This window comes from Sarcophilus harrisii, chromosome 2, assembly GCF_902635505.1.
Source record: "Sarcophilus harrisii chromosome 2, mSarHar1.11, whole genome shotgun sequence".
In the NCBI taxonomy this organism is placed as follows: Eukaryota; Metazoa; Chordata; class Mammalia; order Dasyuromorphia; family Dasyuridae; genus Sarcophilus; species Sarcophilus harrisii.
The window spans coordinates 15535600-15553824 of NC_045427.1; the positions used below are offsets into that span (position 1 = coordinate 15535600).

Genomic DNA, 18225 nt, shown 5'->3' on the forward strand with positions numbered 1-18225 from the left:
AGCTGTAACCTCAAAGGGAAATGCCAAATGAATATATTTGCTGAACAAGTGAGGGGAGTGCTGGACCAAAGTGGGGATGCTGTCCCTTTCTCCCAAAGCCAGGAGCGATGCCATTTTGGCACTTTTAAAGTGCTCAGTGACTAAGAGAAGGTCACTGGTCTGTGGTTGTCTTACAAAATTCATCCCAACTCCCTCTCCTATTATTACAGGAGTTAGGAAAGCTCTTACAGATCATTAAGCCAAGAGAGGTTCAGATAATTATAAAGGGAGGGCATTTAATCCAGACATCTCCAAATGGGGGACCACTTAAAATATAGTAAATATATTTATTTATATTATTTATAGAAAACAATATGTATATTTAGCATATATATTAAAATAAAAAAACATAAAAAATAGATGAATGACCCACTAGCAAAATCCCTCATCCTCCCTGTGCCTCAGTTTCCTCATCTGCAAAATAGGGTTGGGGCCCGATCCCAACTGCAGATCCCTACAGCACACCATCATGGGAGTCATCTCCAAGTCAGACTCACCCACTATTATCGCTGACTCTTCCACCCTCAAGGCAAAGTCTCCACTTGCCCTTTCAGAGTTGGGCTTGGAACTCTCAAAGAAGTTATAGGCTAATCACTGCACAGGTACCCACAGTGACAGTTAGGTAGGGCCATGGAAAACCATCTCCTTTCTCCTTAGCATATCTAGATCACCTCAGGGCTTCTTCAGTGAATTCTGGGGGTAGTTACTGGGTAAGGAAAAATCTCTGACTTCTCCTCCTCACCTCCCTTTTTCTTTTCAGATGGTACAGAGTAAGTTGCTTAGGATAATCGGGTCCAACTGAGTTGGAATCTGGATCGAGGATCTCATTATATTTATCTTTTCCTCTCAAAAGAGCTGCTCTCCCAAATTTCCCTATTTCTATTGAGGTTGCCACCATCTTTCCAGCCTTTCATCCCTCATGTCACCTAGCCAATAAGTTAATCAGTCTGCCAGCCAACAAGCATTTTTTAAAGCACCTACTATGTGCCAGCGCTCAGCACTAAGTGGTTGGTCTTCAAGGACAAAGCTATGTCACTCATGTATCCAGAGAACTCCAGTGTTTCCCCATCAGTTCTAGAATCAATATTATTTCATCTTCATGGTGTAATAGATTAGGGCAATGGAGTGGTTGGCCATTTTCTTCAGCTCATTTTACAGATGAGGAAAATGAAACAAATAGGGGTAAAGTGACTTGCCCAGGATCACACACACTACACACAGCTAGTAAATCTCCGAGGCCAGATTTGAACTCATGAAGATAAGCTTTCCTGATTCCAAGCCCAATGCTCTATCGCCTGTTCCACCTAGTTGCTGTTACAGAACAGGTACTTAAAATATAATAAATATTTTTATTTATATAGCATATTTATTAAAATTAAAAAAACATAAAAAATAGATGAATGACCCACTAGCAAAATCCCTCATCCTCCCTGTGCCTCAGTTTCCTCATCTGCAAAATAGGATTGGGGGCTGATTCACTGACCTGGAAGGTTCCCTTTGCTTTAGCTTGAGTTCCTAAGATGTCCATTTTACATAATTACTGGTATAGCAAATACATGTTTATTTTATAGATAAGTGAATATGCACATATTTTTCACTGATGGGGATGCACAAACCCAAACATTCAGAGACCACTGGACCGATGCCCCAGTCCTTTGCTTCATTTTACAGAACAGGAAATGAAGATTCAACCAAGTTCAAATGATCTTAGATTTAGAGCTGGAAAGAGCTTTCTGGGTCATTCCCATGGAAGCCCAGCTAGCTTAAGTGACTAACCCAAGATGACCCAGGTCGGTAGTAAGTGGCAGCTCTGGGATTTAAGTCTGGGTCCTTTGGCACCTAAGCCAGAGCCCTCTTTCCATAGCATGAGGACGACTGAATAGATTTCCATTGTCTTTTTCCAAGGATGACCCTCATTCCCTTCTTTTCTTTCATTCTGTCTCAAAATACATATTTGGATGATTTTTCCCCCTCTTGTATCACACCTCCAAGTTTGCAGATAGGTACAGACAATTCCGACATATATCTTATATTTAGCTCTAATATCATTCAAGGTTAAGATATGTCATCTGTGTTTGCTATAAACCCAGGCAAAATTTTTAACAGCTGTGTAGCTAGCAAGAATGAAAAAAAAATGAAATTCTAGCTTCCCCCCCTCTCTAAAGTAAGGAGAGAAAATAACATTAACACAAAGGAACACTCTTACTAAGAGTAGGTGGAGAACGGCATTGGAAAAATAATACCTCAAGATGCATTGAAACATTTTAGGGAATTAGGGAATTCTGATCTCCAGAAAAAAAAAGAAAATTAATATTAAAGGCAAGCTGTGAGTTTCCATCTGGCCTCGCTGCTTTCGACTAACGCTTCCATGACGGAATTCATCTGTCCATCAACTGTCAAAAATTCTCCTGTCAGTAAATCCCACGATACCCGGCAAGCCCACCCCGCTCAGCATATTCCACGCCACAAAGTCTTGTGAATTCTGAATTCTCTTTTCCCCCCAGATCTCTGTCCTAGATGACACCCAAGTTGTTATTCCCCCCCCTTTTTGTTCTCTCCCACCTTCCGTTTTTCTCTCCCAAGGACTGGGGTCTAGGAGTGGGGGGGTACTAGAGAGGCTAAGTGGGAAAAATTGGGGAGCCCTCAATCATCTGGAGATTATATTCCCACCAAGATCCTCTTCTAAGCTTTCTGAGAGGCTGTCTGACAACAGACAGCCCACATCTGTTTTAAAACACTGAGTGGTTGTGAAGTGTGAACTCCCCACTGTTTAATGTAACTACATGACTATTTAATGTACACAGTGGTGGCGCCCCTCTGAATGCCAAACTGTTGTGACATGCTTGAAGGACAAGAGATAAACAGACTATGCCCGGGGTTTATTGTGACAAAGTACAACCAGGCCACAAATAGGGAGGTTGGCTGGGGGGCTGATCGGCAGCAGAGGCGCGGGGAAAGGCAGAGGCAAAGCAGTCGGCAGGGATTTTGTTTCTCTTCTGAAGGAAAGAGCCCTGAAGGACAGATCCAAGAGTCCTTCCAGCGAGCTGTTTGGTGAAGGAAGCAGGGTTTGGGATGTTGTGGTGTGAAAGGAGAGAAGGGAGAATTGCTGATGAGAATGATTTCTTAAATACTTTCACCCTGTTCTTCCCGACTTGGCTAAGTTGTGTGTGTGTGTGTGTGTGTGTGTGTGTGTGTGTGACTTACCAGGATCCAGCTCTGGGACCATCCTGGGGGACTCTGGACAGGATTCTGACTTTATTTTTCTGATCATGTCATTAACCTTTGAGAGGAAAAACTTTAATAGAATATAGAACAGAAAAAAGAATAGAATAGAATAATAGAATATAGAATAGAAAACTTTAATAGAGTAGAATAATAGAATATAGAATAGAAGGAAGAATAGAATAGAATAATAGACTATAGAATAGAAAACTTTAGTAGAGTAGAATAATAGAATATGGAATAGAAATAATACAATAAAATAAAATAGAAAGCTTTAATAGAATAGGGTAATAGAATATAGAATAGAAATAATAAAATAAAATAGAAAACTTTAATAGAAGAAGAAAAATAAATATTCCAAACACCTTGGCTTTTCTTTGATTTAATATATTCTTTCAAACAGGAACTTTTCATACCATCCAATGGAGTGTGACTCAATCAGAAATTTATATTTTAAATGTTTTTTTGGCTCTAATGTTAATGAATCTTGATCAACCGAGCTCTGATTTTTTGTTGTTTCTCTTTAATAATTTGTCCATAAAACATTTTTCTTTAAAAATGGAATCGAATCAGAAAAAAAAAATGGAAAAGGAACTGTGCTGTTTGGTGCGGAACTCCTATTTATTTGAAAAAAACGTAGGAGGAAGATCGAGCCATACGGGGAAAGTAGAAGGATTTCATTCCGGCAGTTGCAACTCCAGTGTGGCGATTTAAATTTAGGTCAGCACCCATTTGGAGAAGTAATTATTATTTTAAAAATGTTTTTGGTTTACAGTTGTTGTCTCCCAGAAAATAATCATTTTGCTCTCCCCTTTTAAAAAAAGAACCGAAACAAACAATCCAAGAACTCGAATGAGTCCAAGAGAGAACTAGAAAGACCTTCCTTTTCCCTTTCTCCCTCTTGGGCTTTTCTGCAGAGACCCTGGGGAGCTCCAGCCAGTCCTTGCTTTTAGGCACAGTGAGCATGTACTGTATGGCAAGGATGCCGGCCCCGAGGTCTGGAAATTAGCCCAGGCCAGCTTTGGCGATGCCGGGCTCTCTCTGCATTTCCCAGCATCTGTTGATGGCTATATCCGTGGGTCTCCAGGCCTCCACCCTGATAACCTTGGTTTGCGTCACAGAGGGCCAGATTCCAGGATGGCTGCCTTTGTGTCTAGAAGGGCTGGGCCGCTTGTCCACCTCTGAGCTGCCGCTGATGAAAAGTCTCCGGAGCCCTGGATATTTTTTTCAGGGCTCCCTTTCAAAGAAGTCATTCAAGGCATGGCAGGCTGAGAGGCACAGGGCCAAAACGTGCCCGGAGAGGCGGGCACCTTGGCCGGTCTGGGCAGCCCCTCTCTGTTTCAGAGTAAGGGGGAAGTCTGACGGGCAAAGAGCAGGGCGAGACTGGTCAGTCTTCAGATAATAATAATAACGATGTACACGTATGTCTAAACACGTGTGTAAGTGTATGTGTGTGTTTAGATATAGATCTCACATTATTCCAGATCGTGTTCATCTCCACTCATCCGCTGCATTTCAGGCCACTGATGAGAACTATTACTGAGTGAGTCATGGCCCATATTATCTCCTAATGCAACTGAGTTTCTGGTTACATGGGGGGGAGGCCTAATGTTAGCACGAGTCCGGCTCGGCGGCCGATGGACCCTCCCGGGCCTCTGGGCACCGGGCCCCTGCCCCTTTGGAGGCAGCCTCCCCCTGGCCACACCAACAAGGCTGGGGCCTATTTAAAGGAATATTGAAATTGCATTTCCTCCTCCCGTCAGTTAAATCTCATCAATCATGTTTTTAATTAAAAAGAAGGACAACTCCATCCCACTTTTGCTTCCTGGTGCCTAATGAAATTGGAGAGCCGGGGAGCTGGGAGGTAGTGGTGGAGCTGCGGCAGCAGCGGGGGGCTCCGGTCTATTCTGGGGAGATGGAGGGGAGGTCAGGAACACTGGTGCATCTGGAAGTGGCAAACAAATAACCCTCCTGATAGGGCCGGGTGACATGTGTCAGCCCTTGTCATCAGGAAACAAGAGAGGCAAGGCGCCCAAACAAAGGATGGGGTGGAATCTCTACACACTGGCAAACCTGACCCACGCGGCCGGCCTTTGTCAAGCAGATGCTGTCTCTCATTGTTCTGGCCCTCCCTCCCCAGTACCCCTGACAACAGCCACCGCCACTGGCATTCCACCCTGACATCTGTTCAGTCTTATAGAGGCGGCCCTGGAGGAATTCCCAGTGTAAACAGGGAATTCTCTAAGGGAACCCCACGTTGTAAAGGGATGAGCTGCACAATGCCCAGATTTAACCACTATTTAAAGGTGTGATACTTGATGGAAAGTGACTCGGAGGAACCATTTCTTTTTAAATTTTTCAATTGATTTCTGATATTCCGGCCATAGGTAGGCTTGGCAAAATGCTCCTTCCTTCTCTCTGTGCCCCCTGTGCTCACTTCCCCTCTTGTTTCTCTAATAAAGAACTGTCAGAGAGAATGAGATAGGCAGACCACCTTGAGGGGGGAAAAATCACGGGATCATAGACTTCTCAGGGGCCTCTGAGCCTTAGGAACACAGATTTAGAGCTGGAAGGGCATTGCATCTCATCCCTACATTTTACAGAGGAAACTGAAGGTCATGGAAGCTCCTTCCATTGACTTGTGTCATATGCAGCAGGAGTAAGATTTGGACTTAGGGCTTCTGCCTTCAGCGCTAAGGCTTTGTCTTTGGCATATCAGCCTGGAAGGACCCTCATAGTCACATAGTCCAACTTTTTTGCGTTACAGACGAGGGCAGAAGGCCAGAAAGGTGAAGTGCCCCATAGTTTGTCAAAGGCGGCTCATCTAACTGAAAATCCAATACTCTTTCCCAGGTCCAGGCAATGGAAATCTTCATAATTTGGGGGCACCAGAGCTTGGCTGTCTTCCTGATATCCTGCTCAGTTCTTTGAGAAACTACTGACTTTAAATAGACTTGGTGAGGGGGTTAGAACTCAGCCAGTGGTTGCTTATACAGTCTGAGCTGGGTGGGTAAGAGGAGATCCATTAGAACCAGTCCTTAGAAGTGTCAATTGTCTCCTGAATTCAATTAATTATGGGGGGGGGGTGTTCCTTTTAGTATTGACTCAAGCTTCAAAAAAAATGTATCAAAATGTATAAAAATATATAAAACAAATGCATCAAAATGTATAAAAAACAAATGTAACAAAATGTATCAAAACCAAAAACATCATCCATCCCTGATCATCCTCTCTTGGCAAAGGTTCAAGTGCTAGGACAGGACCATGGCAAGGTCTGAGACTGTTGGCCCAGTCTGTTGCTTTGGCAAAACAATGACTTAAGTAAATGGTAGCCTGGCTGCGCGTGACCGGTTCAGAGCAAATCTGGCTAGTCTTGGTGTCTGTGTTATAGTTTTAGAGCTGGAAGAGAGCTCAGAGGCAGTCTAGTCCAAGTCCCTTCATTTTATGAATCAAGAAAGTGAGGGAATTATGATAAATAATGTAGTTCCAGGGAGGTGATGACCTGCCCATCATCAGACAGGTAGTGAGTATCTAAAGTAAGATTCAAATTCAGAACCTCCGACTTTTGATCGAATGCTCAATCCCAGTGTCTCTTGCTGCCAGTGTCAATGACAAACGAATCCATCAATCCCCAAGAATTAACTAAATGCTTACTATTTACCAGGCACTAGGGATACTATAGACAAAGTTCCTTTGTGAGATTGGGGGAGGGGTTAATGCATGTGCATCTGTGTGTATTGGGGAGGTTGTTTCACCCCATTCATAACTAGATAAAAGTTGTAATAGTACTGTCTCCCCCCACACTTCCACAGAACGAATTTGGGTTGGTGATGAATATGGCTGCTGAGAAGCTTGGGAAATTACCAGCGTTGTGAAGCTGGGGTGCCCCGAGTTGCTCATATGAATTTTGTACCTCCAAAGGCTCCTTTCTCTTTTTGTGGATCCTTGAATCATTGATCTAGAGCTGGGAGCCATCTGGTCATTTTACAGACGAGGAAGCTGAGGTTTAGAAAGGCATTTAGGGCAGACTCTCCAGTAGGACAGACTTCATGCTTTGGAGTAAGGATTGCCAGCAGACACAATTGGTCTGCTTTTTACTTAGTTATCATGAACAAGACAAGCTTCCTTATCTCGGCTTCTAAGGTCTCCTTTTCCTCAGCTTTCAGGCCCCTGCTCCACTGAGAGTTACTGGCCAATATGCCTGCCAGGAAACAGTTGTAAGCCAAAGTGGGAAGTAACTACATTTCCCAGGAAAGATGTTGCTAGAATTGCTGGAGATTTAGCCCCTTGCTTACCCCCTAAAGAAATGGAGGAGTTCTACATTTCTGTAGCCCACACGCATGGATTTGCGGCAAAATCCCACTAGGTCTTAGAAATGTGTGTTTTGCAGGAGGGGATATAACAAAACCATCTTTCTCCTTGGTCCTGTTCTCCCTCCTTCCCTCCCTCTGTTTCTCTGTTTTTTTTTCTTTCTGTTTCTCTCTCTTGTCTCTTTCTGTCTCTCTGTCTCTGTTTCTCTGTGTGTCTTCATCTCTGTCTTTCTGTGTTTCTATTTCTCTCTCTGTCTCCCCTTCCTCTTCCTTCCCTCTCTTTCTCCCTCCCTCCTCCCTTTCTTCCTTCCTCCCTTCTTCCTTGTCTTTCTCCCTTCTTCCTTGTCTTTCTCCCTTCTTCCTTGTCTTTCTCCCTCCCTCCTCCCTTTCTCCCTCCCTCCTCCCTTTCTTTCTTCCTCCCCCTTCCTTCTTTCTCTCTTCTCCTTCCTTCTCTTTCTCCCCCCTCTCTCTTTCTCCCTCCCTCCCTTTCTCCTTCCCCCTTTCCTCTCTTTCTCCCTCCCCCCTCCCTCTCTCTCTTTTTTGTTTTTCTGTGCTTGCTTGCCTGCCGTGCTTGAAAAAAAATCCCAATCCAAATACTCAAGTGTTGAGAGATTTCTCCCTAAATCTGGCAACATCTCCCTTTTCTTCCTGTCCCCTTTTACCTCAAATTTCAAATGAAGGAATGGGGGACTGTTTGCACTAGCAACAGCAATAAAATAAGGGAGAGGGGAAAAAAAAGCAACGGAATTCAGGTCCAGCCTGGAAAAAAGAATCATTTACACTTCAATTAAGATAGGTAAACATGTATCTACTAGGGCTGGTGGGGGACAGAGGAGGGAAGGAAAAAAAAAACCAGGGTGTTTCAAGTTAATAAAGTTTCATTAGAATGTGACTTTTGATGACTTACTCCTTTAAACACAGTTTTCCTTCACTGAGGCTGAATCTACCTTTTGGGATTCCAAATAATTTTGCAACAGTGGCTACAGACCTTCTTTATGTGTTATTGGGCTGGGAACAGCAACAGATTAAAAAAAATATTGCCAGGTCAAATAACAGCTGTTATTATTAAGTTCGGATTTTATTATCAATTTGCCCGTAGAATCCAGCAGTTAAAAAAAAAGTCAGCATCTGAGCTTTTTCCTAATCAGTACTCTCATTTTGCTAATATTCTAACGACTGTCAATTTACTTCAATGCTGCCATTTGCAGAATTTTCCAATTAGCGGCAAACCTGTTCCACCTTCTCCTATAATTACGGGGGACTCACTTCAGATCAGCTGTGGCCAGACAGCAGATGATGTTCTTGCCAAAAGCTGTGTCTTGTTGCTTTTAACCTTTGCATGTGCTGGCAGAGTATTAACATCTCTGTTTGTAGGCAGGAAGCTCCCACACTCGTGGCATGTGTCAAAATATCAAAATAATTTCTAATAAACACACCATGAGGATGAAAACACAAATATGGACATATTTAGTTTTCTGATCAATTCAGCGTCTGTTCCAGATCTTCTCCGCCCCCCTCTCCCCACAGACCTCCTTTTCTTTCCTTTTTTCTCCTTTATTTTGGGAATTTTTCTTCTTTCTCTAAAAATCAAGATTCTTTGGGGATGGGGAAAGAAAGAAGGAAGGAAGGAAACAGCTTGTTTTGTGCACCTACTCTGCGCCAGTCACTGTGTTGAGTGCTTTGTAATGAGTATGTCATTTGATGGATAATATTGAGGTGAGAATATTGTGAGTGGGCTGAAATATGTTGAGCCTTCCCAATCTGCTTCTCCTTGAGAACAAAATTATTAAAGGATCAGACGGAGATTTGTAAATCTGAGAGGGACCTCAGAGCAATCAGATTTCACAGGACTGCAGATTTAACTCCCTTCCCAGTTGACCAACAGAAAACTGATGCTCAGAGGGGTTAAGAGCCAGCCCCAAGGTCACTCAGTACAAGGACTGGAATCTGGCTCTTCCATCGAGGATTTTTTTTTTCTTCCCATTATGCGACTCCTTCGATTGTAGCTCTGGTTTCCATCTCGGTATTGCAGGAGGGAGAATGAGGAGAACTTACTGGCATGCTTGGATATGATAAAAATGCTTCCCTGGAAAGATCAAAACCAATCAAACTCTGGGAGACCTGCCTAAACAGCTGACATCGCAGTAATAACAACAACGAAGCAATCGCTGTTATTGCGACATGAAAAAAATATATTTAATAATAAGCTCATTGATTTTTAACAGCATGTCTGTGTTGCCTAATTGATGGGAAGTTGTATGTTTGTGTAGCCGATGGGGGTTATGAATTAAATATGGCCGGCTTTCCTTGAGGGATGCATGTCAATGCAAGAATGAACGAAGGATCTACATTTCCCCCAAGCAAAAGAGTCCCCTTGTAACAGAAGCAGGGAAGGCTGAAATGTGAGCAAAAATAAAAACCATCCATCACTGTTTATTAAGTGCTGCTACTTGAAGGTAAAAGGGGTATTGAACTGTTTTTAAATTGGAAGGAATGTAGTTGGACAAAATATTGATGGTAATATTAGCTTGGTGACAAATTTTATTCTTTGGTTCACATTTATCAAGGTAGCAATTTGGAGTGATTTATCCTCTCCGTGCCCGTAAACCAATTTTCCTTGCCCTTTTTAGTTTTTAAAAACACACATGTTTATTAAGGGAAGGGGATGAGGTGAAAGGAGAGGCTGCTGTTCTAAACCCCACAACTCTGGTTGTTTGAGATCCGGAGAGGGACTGATCTCCAAGATGCCAGTGGGAGGTTGAATGGGGTTTTAAGCATGGAGACAACTAGACAGATCTGTTCCCACCATTAAAAAAATACAATAATAATGAGAAGGGAAGGGAGGGAAGGGGGTGGGGGAAGGCTAGATTTGATTTCACTTTTAGCTCGGGTTTTCAAGTGGAAGTTCTGAAGGGTCTATTTGTTTTTCCAAATGTCGAGTGTGCCCTGTCAGCTCGCATGTTGCACTGGCCACTGTACAATGAAAACATCCAAGTTTCTATGGTGAAATGGACTGGGGTAGGGAAATAAAACCTTAAAATGCCGGCTGACAATGGGAAATATTTTTTTTAAGGGAGGAAAAAAAATCTGCTTTTAAGTTTCACTCCCTTCAACCCCATTCAGCTTTAAGTCTGTTTTGTGAAGTCTTGAGAACTCAGAAGAACTCTGGTACTCAGGGGACAAGACAGCATCGAAAAAAATAGTGCTCCCTAAGACGCGGTGTGCTCCAGATTAGACTGTATTCTGGCACAGTAGGGTGTGTGCCTAGTACCGGATCAAGGGCTTTTGAAGCCATTCTGCCTCTGTTTAAGTCCTGGCTCTGCTCTTCTCTCTGCTTCCCAGTCCTTCAGTGCTCCTTCCTGCCTCAAGCGACCTGAACTGGATGAGTGATCAATTAACTAATCGATTGATCAAAGAGCATTTATTAAGTACTTACTCTATGCCAGACACCATGCCGGACATTGAGTTTAGCGAAGCAAAAGTGACACAACCATTGCCCTCGGGGAGCTTACATTCTATAGAGGGAGACCACAAATGGGTACATTAGAGGTATCTGGTAGAATCATTTAGAAGGGGAGGGCACTAATAGCTTGGAGAGGTGGGATTTCTGAGGTCTCCTCCAATTCTAAATCTATGATTCTATTTATTCATATGGGGCCATGTTGTACCGATTTAGAAGATTGTAAATTCTTTGAGGGTCAGGACACTTTCATTTTTGTCTTTGTATCCTCAGTAGCTAGACTAGTGCCTGGCAATAGTTGATACATATCTATCTATCTATCTATCTGTCTGTCTGTCTATCTGACTCTCTGTCTGTCTGTCTATGTCTGTCTGCTGTTTGCTGTCTATCTATTCCATCCATCTATTTACCTATCCATCCATCTATCTATCTAAATGTCTGTCTGTCTGCCTGCCTGTCTATTCCATTCATCTATTTACCTATCTATCTATCTACTTACCTATCATCCATCTCTTACTCTCTTTTTCATCTATAGTGTTTATATATGGCAAGATCTATTTTATTTCTTTATTTTTATCTCTATATCACCTATATACCTATTACATATGTTTTTACACATGGCAAGATCTATCTACATATCTATTTATCTTTATCTCTACATCATCTATGTATCTATAATATATAATCTTTTGAGATATATGTGGTAAAGTTTATCTACTTATCTATCTTTGTATTTCTCTATCTTAGCCAGCATGCCATCTTTTCCATTAGAATTTAAGCTTTCTGAGGGCAGGGACTTTCTTTTGCTTATCATTGTATTCCCATCGCTTGAGACAGTGACTGACACATATTGCAGATTCATATAATGCTTGATAACTATGTATATATCTTGTTCTATCAATATTTGATTTATTATTAAGGACCTCCTAGAGGCCTGGCACTCACCATGCCGAGTGCCAGGGATACAAAGACAAATTTGAAACATTCCTGCCCTTAAGGAGCCTACATTCTCCTTACATAGGAGATCCAATAAGTACATTAGCAAGTCAATGAAAAATATATATAAATTAATAATAACTAGCACTTATGCAGCACTTTAAGATTTACATGCTTATCTTGTGCTATCTCATTTGATCCTTGATTCTGTAAAGGAAGAGCTATTATTATCCCTATTTTGCAGATGAGGAAACTGAGGCCCAATGAGATTAAAAAGACTTGTCTGGGGACTCAAAGTAACTCAAGTGCCTCAGTTAGAATTTGAACTGAAGTCTTGGTTCAGTATTCTATTTTCTCTGCAACCTAGCTACTTAATACAAAATGATTTCAAGAGGGATGTAGAATTAGATGGGGATCCAGAAAAGCCTTGGGAAGGAGACAGTGCCTGAGCTATGTTTTGAAGAAAGCCAGGGATTTTTGTATTTATCCACATACTTGGAAACAGAGTCTAAGCAGAGGTTGGGATCCGTGATTTCAATGATATGGTGAACTACTAGACAAGGAAGCTCTATGGGTACAAGTTGGCATCTTCTCAGTCTTGGAGAGTTCAGTGTGAGCCCCTTGAGGGTAGTACTTGGCATACAGTAAGTGCCTCATAAATGCTTGTTGATATACCCAGATGTGTTATGAAGTTATGTGTTAGAAGTGTGATTTAAACCCAACTTGGACTCAGCTACAAGGCCAGAACTAACTATATCACATCACACACACACACACACACACACACACACTATATATATATATATATAATATATATGTAGGTATATGCCAAGAAAACCCCATAGACAGTACGGTCCATGACTGAACCACAAATGTATGTGTATATATGTGCCATTATACATCTCATACCATACACACATTGAATTTCATTTAATTTCAACTAACTCTCCAGATTCTAATCCCTTGAGGGAGAGGAAAAGGTTCCCTCGTCATTCATCTCAGATTGCCTGCACCTGGCTAAAATCCACCATTTGACTTTATTGGGCTTCATCTCCTCTCCCACAACTATCCCACCTGGCCCCTCAAAAGAGTGAGCAATGGTGAACGAGACTTTTAGGGAATCAGTCAGTTCCATTGCTCATTTTTTCATTAAAAGCAGTTTGGCAGAGTAAGTGAGTCTAGAATGTGCGAGGACCATTTGAACCCTAACTCTGGCACTTACGGTGTAGCAGTAGATGGGCAACTTCAATGCTTTTTTTGAAAAATGGGGATAAAAGGGTCCCCATCAGTGCTCTCTGTCCCACTGGCATTTTGAGAGCCTTAAATGAGATAATATATACAAAGTGCTCCATCACCTTTAAAGCTCTCTGTTAATGCCAGATATTATTATTGTTACAATTATTTCAGTAAAATTTTGCTAATTTCCCTCTGATTTCAATAAAGGGCTGTAGGGAGACCTTGGAGCCCTGCATGGTCTTAAGTATCATCCCTTTGAGCTTGTCCCTCTCTCCAAACTTCATTTCTCCCTGTGGGCTATAATTTCATTTAGTTTATTGAGATTTTGCTCTTTCCATTCCCATAGATAAGTCATTCTACTTCTCAGGAGATTTGAAGATTTTTGATACTGTTCTAGGGACTCAATCCTAGTCATCTAGGAACTCTGGGGCGGGGGGAGATACAAGACCAACACAAAGGAAATGATGCAATAGCAAAGTAAGCCGGGTGTGATTAAGTACAAGAAGGAAGGTGTGGAGCTGCTGAGGGAGGCCAGAGGAGTCAACATAAAGAAGGTGAGCAGTAGGAACAAGATGGGGAGCATCCGGGTACCTGGAGGAGTGGGGAAGGGTCACAGAGGAAGCTAGACTGATGGGTAAGGAAGGTTTACAGGCACCAAAAGTGAAATGGTGAGAAATATAGCCTGGATTAGAAGGATCTTCTGACTTGGACTCAGAGGACCAAACTTTGGGTTTTGGCTCTTACTTCGCCTTTGGTGTCCAGAGGCCTGCCACTGTGACCTCTCTGAGAATGTGGGAAGGGAGGAAATGGAACGAGGCAGTTGCCAAGCGCCTTTCTGACTCTATACCATCTTCCTGCTTCTGGCGGATGGTCATTGATGGGAGGCTGAGGAGTCCAAAGTTAACAAGCTCCCTAATGACAAAGCTGGAAGCTCAGTGTCCCAAGGCTGAGAAACCTTCGCCTTTTACCCATGGTGCTCTCTCTGCTGATTCGACAAGAGTTATTTGGGATCATCAGAGCCATGGAAGATTCCAAAAGCTGTCCGATGCATCGTTCCATCTGACCTTGCTTTGCATTTGCTGATTACTCAGCTTATTTGGGGGTTGGTGACTCCTGCACCCCAGAAATAAATGGTGAAAATTCATTAAGAATGGGGAGAGCAAACTGGAGGCAAGGAATGGAAGTCTGATGCTCATTTCAGCCCCCTATGCCTCCTTCTTACCCACAATTCCAGGGGTGTGGTTTTTAAAAAAGTAAAAACTGTGATTTCACAAATACAGAGAACTCTATAACCAAGACCAATTTACACTTTCCTTGCAATTTACAGTCTTAGTGATTTTCTCGGGGGCATTGGATTCAATGACTTATCCAAGGTCACATTATTTAGATGTGGGAGAGGCAAGATTTTGAAAACTGGATTTCTTGCCTCTGGGGTCAACTGCCTGTCCCCTAAATATCTTCCCCAAACAAGGACTGATCCAAGATTTAAGGTTTACAAACAACTGTATAGAAATGATCTCAACTGACCTGTTTATAGTTTTGTTTGCAAAGCACTTCACACGGATGCATGGCTACATGCATTTATGCATCTGCCCTTAGCACAATGTGGTGTTTAATAATTGTTATTTCCTTTCCTTCTATTATCTCAGGGAGCTTTATAGAGATAAGGTTTGTCAAGCATTTTACATACATTATTTCATTTGACCCTCAAACCAACCTTGGTAGGACGGTGCAATATTTATCATTTTGTAGATGGGAAAATCGAGTCTTTGAGAAATGAGATAACTTGAGCAGGATCACACAAGCTAGTGTCTTGTGTGTCTGAATTTGTACCAAAACCTTTTCTGACAATAGACTCAGTTCTCTTTGTACTCCACCATGATGTCTACAGAAGAGCTCTCCTTTGTGTAAAGGGCAACTCATTTTGGTTTAACATAATACAAAGGGATCCTTTCCTGTGATCTCTCTCTTTTTTTTAGATAGATATAATTTTTATTTATGTAACTGCTGCTGGTACTTGGTACTCAGTCTCCAACCCAGAGAGTACAAGACATGTCAGATGGGGAGTGGGGGAGTCATCTTTGGGATCTGAAGCCAAAGATTAAGTGACATGTCCATCTAACTGGTGAGCACTAGACTTAGAATTCAAATTCAGGTTGTCCATGGGTGAAGTGCTTATCAGATCATGAGTTCATTATTCTAGACTTGGAAGGAACCTAAAGAGGCTGTCTTGGCCAATCTCTTATCTTTCAGGGGAGAGAAATGAGACCCACCTGCTTAAAAAAGTCACCCAGTGGCAAGCTGATGCACCAAGAGATTTCCGATGATATTCACTTTGGTTTTTAGAGATACTTGGTTCTCACAAGTTTAATTGTCACACACAATTCAAATAGGAAGTAAAATTCTCAATAAAACATAATCCAAACTATTTCTGTTTTTCAAAAGAAAAAATATCTACAGTGAAATAAGAGTTCTATGCAACCCCCTCCCCCCCCCCACGATCTCTTTTCTCTGTCTTTATTTTTTAAATTTCTTTTTTTTATTATTATTATAGCTTTTTATTTACAAACCATATGCATGGGTAATTTTTCAACATTGACCCTTGCAAAATCTTCTGTTCCAAATTTTCCCTTCCTTCTCTGTCTTTATTTTTAAAAGGATTTTATCTTCCAAGTTGTTTTTCTACACATTGGAGGTTGATGATAGTGGTGATAATGGTGGTGATGGTGATGACAGTGTTAGTGCTGGCGATGATGGCAATGGCGGTGTTGATGGGATGGGGTTGGGTGGCGCGTGACAGTGTGTCCTTCTGATCCTACTCTCTTTGCTTTCCATTTGGTCATTGTTCAGATGGACCAGGCACACGTGGCAGGCTTTATTTAGATTTACATCCCCATGGGCTGATTGAGGTGTGAAAGGTAATTTCTCTGTACATTTGAAGGGGGAAATAGTATGACCCAGAAGACTGTATTTTCATTTTTGAGAGCAGATCTCAGACCCATATGGCATGTCCTGGCTATTTCTCTCTCACCACCTCTTTTCATTACTTTCTGCAGAATATTCTAAACCAAGGGATCTTAACTCAAGGACTGTGAACAGCTTTTAAAAATATGTCCATAACATATTTCTCTCTAAGTGTTTTTCTTTGTAATCTTTTGTATTCCATATTACACACTTATTATGAACATTATTCTGAGGAGTCTAGAGGATTCATCAAATTGCCAGAGGGGTCCAGGATATACAAAATATTTAAACTTCCTGTAATCTTGATAAGTCTGTGGTGGAGCTGCAATGGTTCTGAAAGTAAGGAAACACCAGTCTGACTGTGGTTGAGTTTGGGTAAAGCCATATCCCTTTATTAATGTCTTTGGGGCCCTTTAATCCTGCTTGGTCTTATGGAAATCTTCCATAAAGGAATAATTTCATGGGCTGGTCGTGTGATTCTAAATGGATTTCTCTTTCTCTTGTACCTTATATATCCCCAACTTTATCTTTATTTATTATTATTATTTTATTTTAATTTATTATTATTGTTGTTCTTTATCTTCCTTTTTTTAAATCAGGAAAACTTAACCTACTGCTTACTTTCTTTTTGAGTTTGCCACTTAACTTTTCCAAGCCTCAGTTTCCTCATCTGTAAAATGAGATGGTTAGATTAGATGTCCTTTTCTAAAGGAAAAACAACTAAACTTAAAAAAGCAAGAGGGTCAACAGAAATATGAAAAGCCTTGAAGAAGATTACATTTAGTAATTTTACCAATGCACTGATTTGGGGAGGCAGGGAAATGAAAGGGAACCAACCCTATGATCTTGAATAGGCATTAAAAGCATCAATATTGATATTTTTAAAATGATTGTCCTGAGATAACTGTGGCCAGTCTTAAGCTCTACTGGAATGAGAAATGATATAAAGTTATATAAGCCCTCCAGAACAATAGAGAGGTTTTATTATTTTTTTATTTTCCTAGAAAATTCTATTTTATTATTTCTCTTTAAAAAGCAGATACATTTTAATTATAGGAATAGGAATTGGAAGTAAAATTTCAATGGTTTAAGAAAATCTCTGGTGAGGAAACTTCCTCTCCCAACTCAGCTCTGGTAACTTCTGGGCAAATTCCATTAATCCAAGTTTCTCAGAGCACTGAGGCCTCCGCTTTGTGTCAGAGGTGGGAAGGTCTTGAACCCAGGCTTTCTGGCATCAAGGCAAGCACTCTATCTTTCATTTCTACTCAGTCTATCTTAGCTTCTTTAGAGATACAACCAAAAAAATAAACAAAACCCAGCCAAAAATGGGCTCTCCTTTTGGAGAGAACAGGCAATGAGGAAGGGCAGCTAGCTATTTTCCCTTTCTCTCCCCAATCCTTGTGGCCTGAAGGTGAGACTGTAATTTGTTGTATGTGTGCGTGTGTGAAAAGAGCACAAAGAAGTGGGGTACCCTAAGAAGGACCTCCAATAGGCAGTAGCACCTGGGCATTCCAGATGTGGAAGACATCTTATACAAAAACATGGAAGTGGAAGATATTTCTATATAGGAAACAGCAGAGAGTCTGGTTGAATGGTGACCTTGGATTTGTGAAGGGAATTTATGTGAGATAAGCCTCGAAAGCAGCCTGAAAGGAGACTGGAAAGCTTTAAATGCTAAGCTGAAAAGTTTGTGTTTTATCCAAATAGAAGCAGGGAGCCTGTGTAAGTTGTTGACCAGGGAACCAGCATGGTCAAAACCGGGCTTTAGGAACCACAGTTTGGCAGCCGTGTGCAAAGCTGTTCCAGTCTGTACAGACTGAATCTGTGAACTTTGAAATCACTTGGTAGAGCTAATCGCCCATGACCACCTCCAGGATATATTTCCCAGGCAGACAGTAATGGTTTTGGAGACAATATTCCTTTCCATCATGGAAATGAACACTTGATCATCTTCCGCTCTCCCCCAGATCGGCCATGAAGGGGATTCTGGGCCCAGCAGGCTGGAACAGCTCAGAGCCAGCTGTTCTGATAGGATGCTTACAGACTTTCAGAGGGCCC

The 18225-nt window shown here is 41.7% G+C and overlaps 1 protein-coding gene across 1 annotated transcript in view; it reads left to right on the top strand.

Annotated features, from left to right (window-relative positions):
* The window catches only part of EBF2 (EBF transcription factor 2), a 252512-nt gene that overhangs the window by 130724 nt on the left and 103563 nt on the right, over positions 1 to 18225 (top strand). The window lies entirely within an intron of this gene.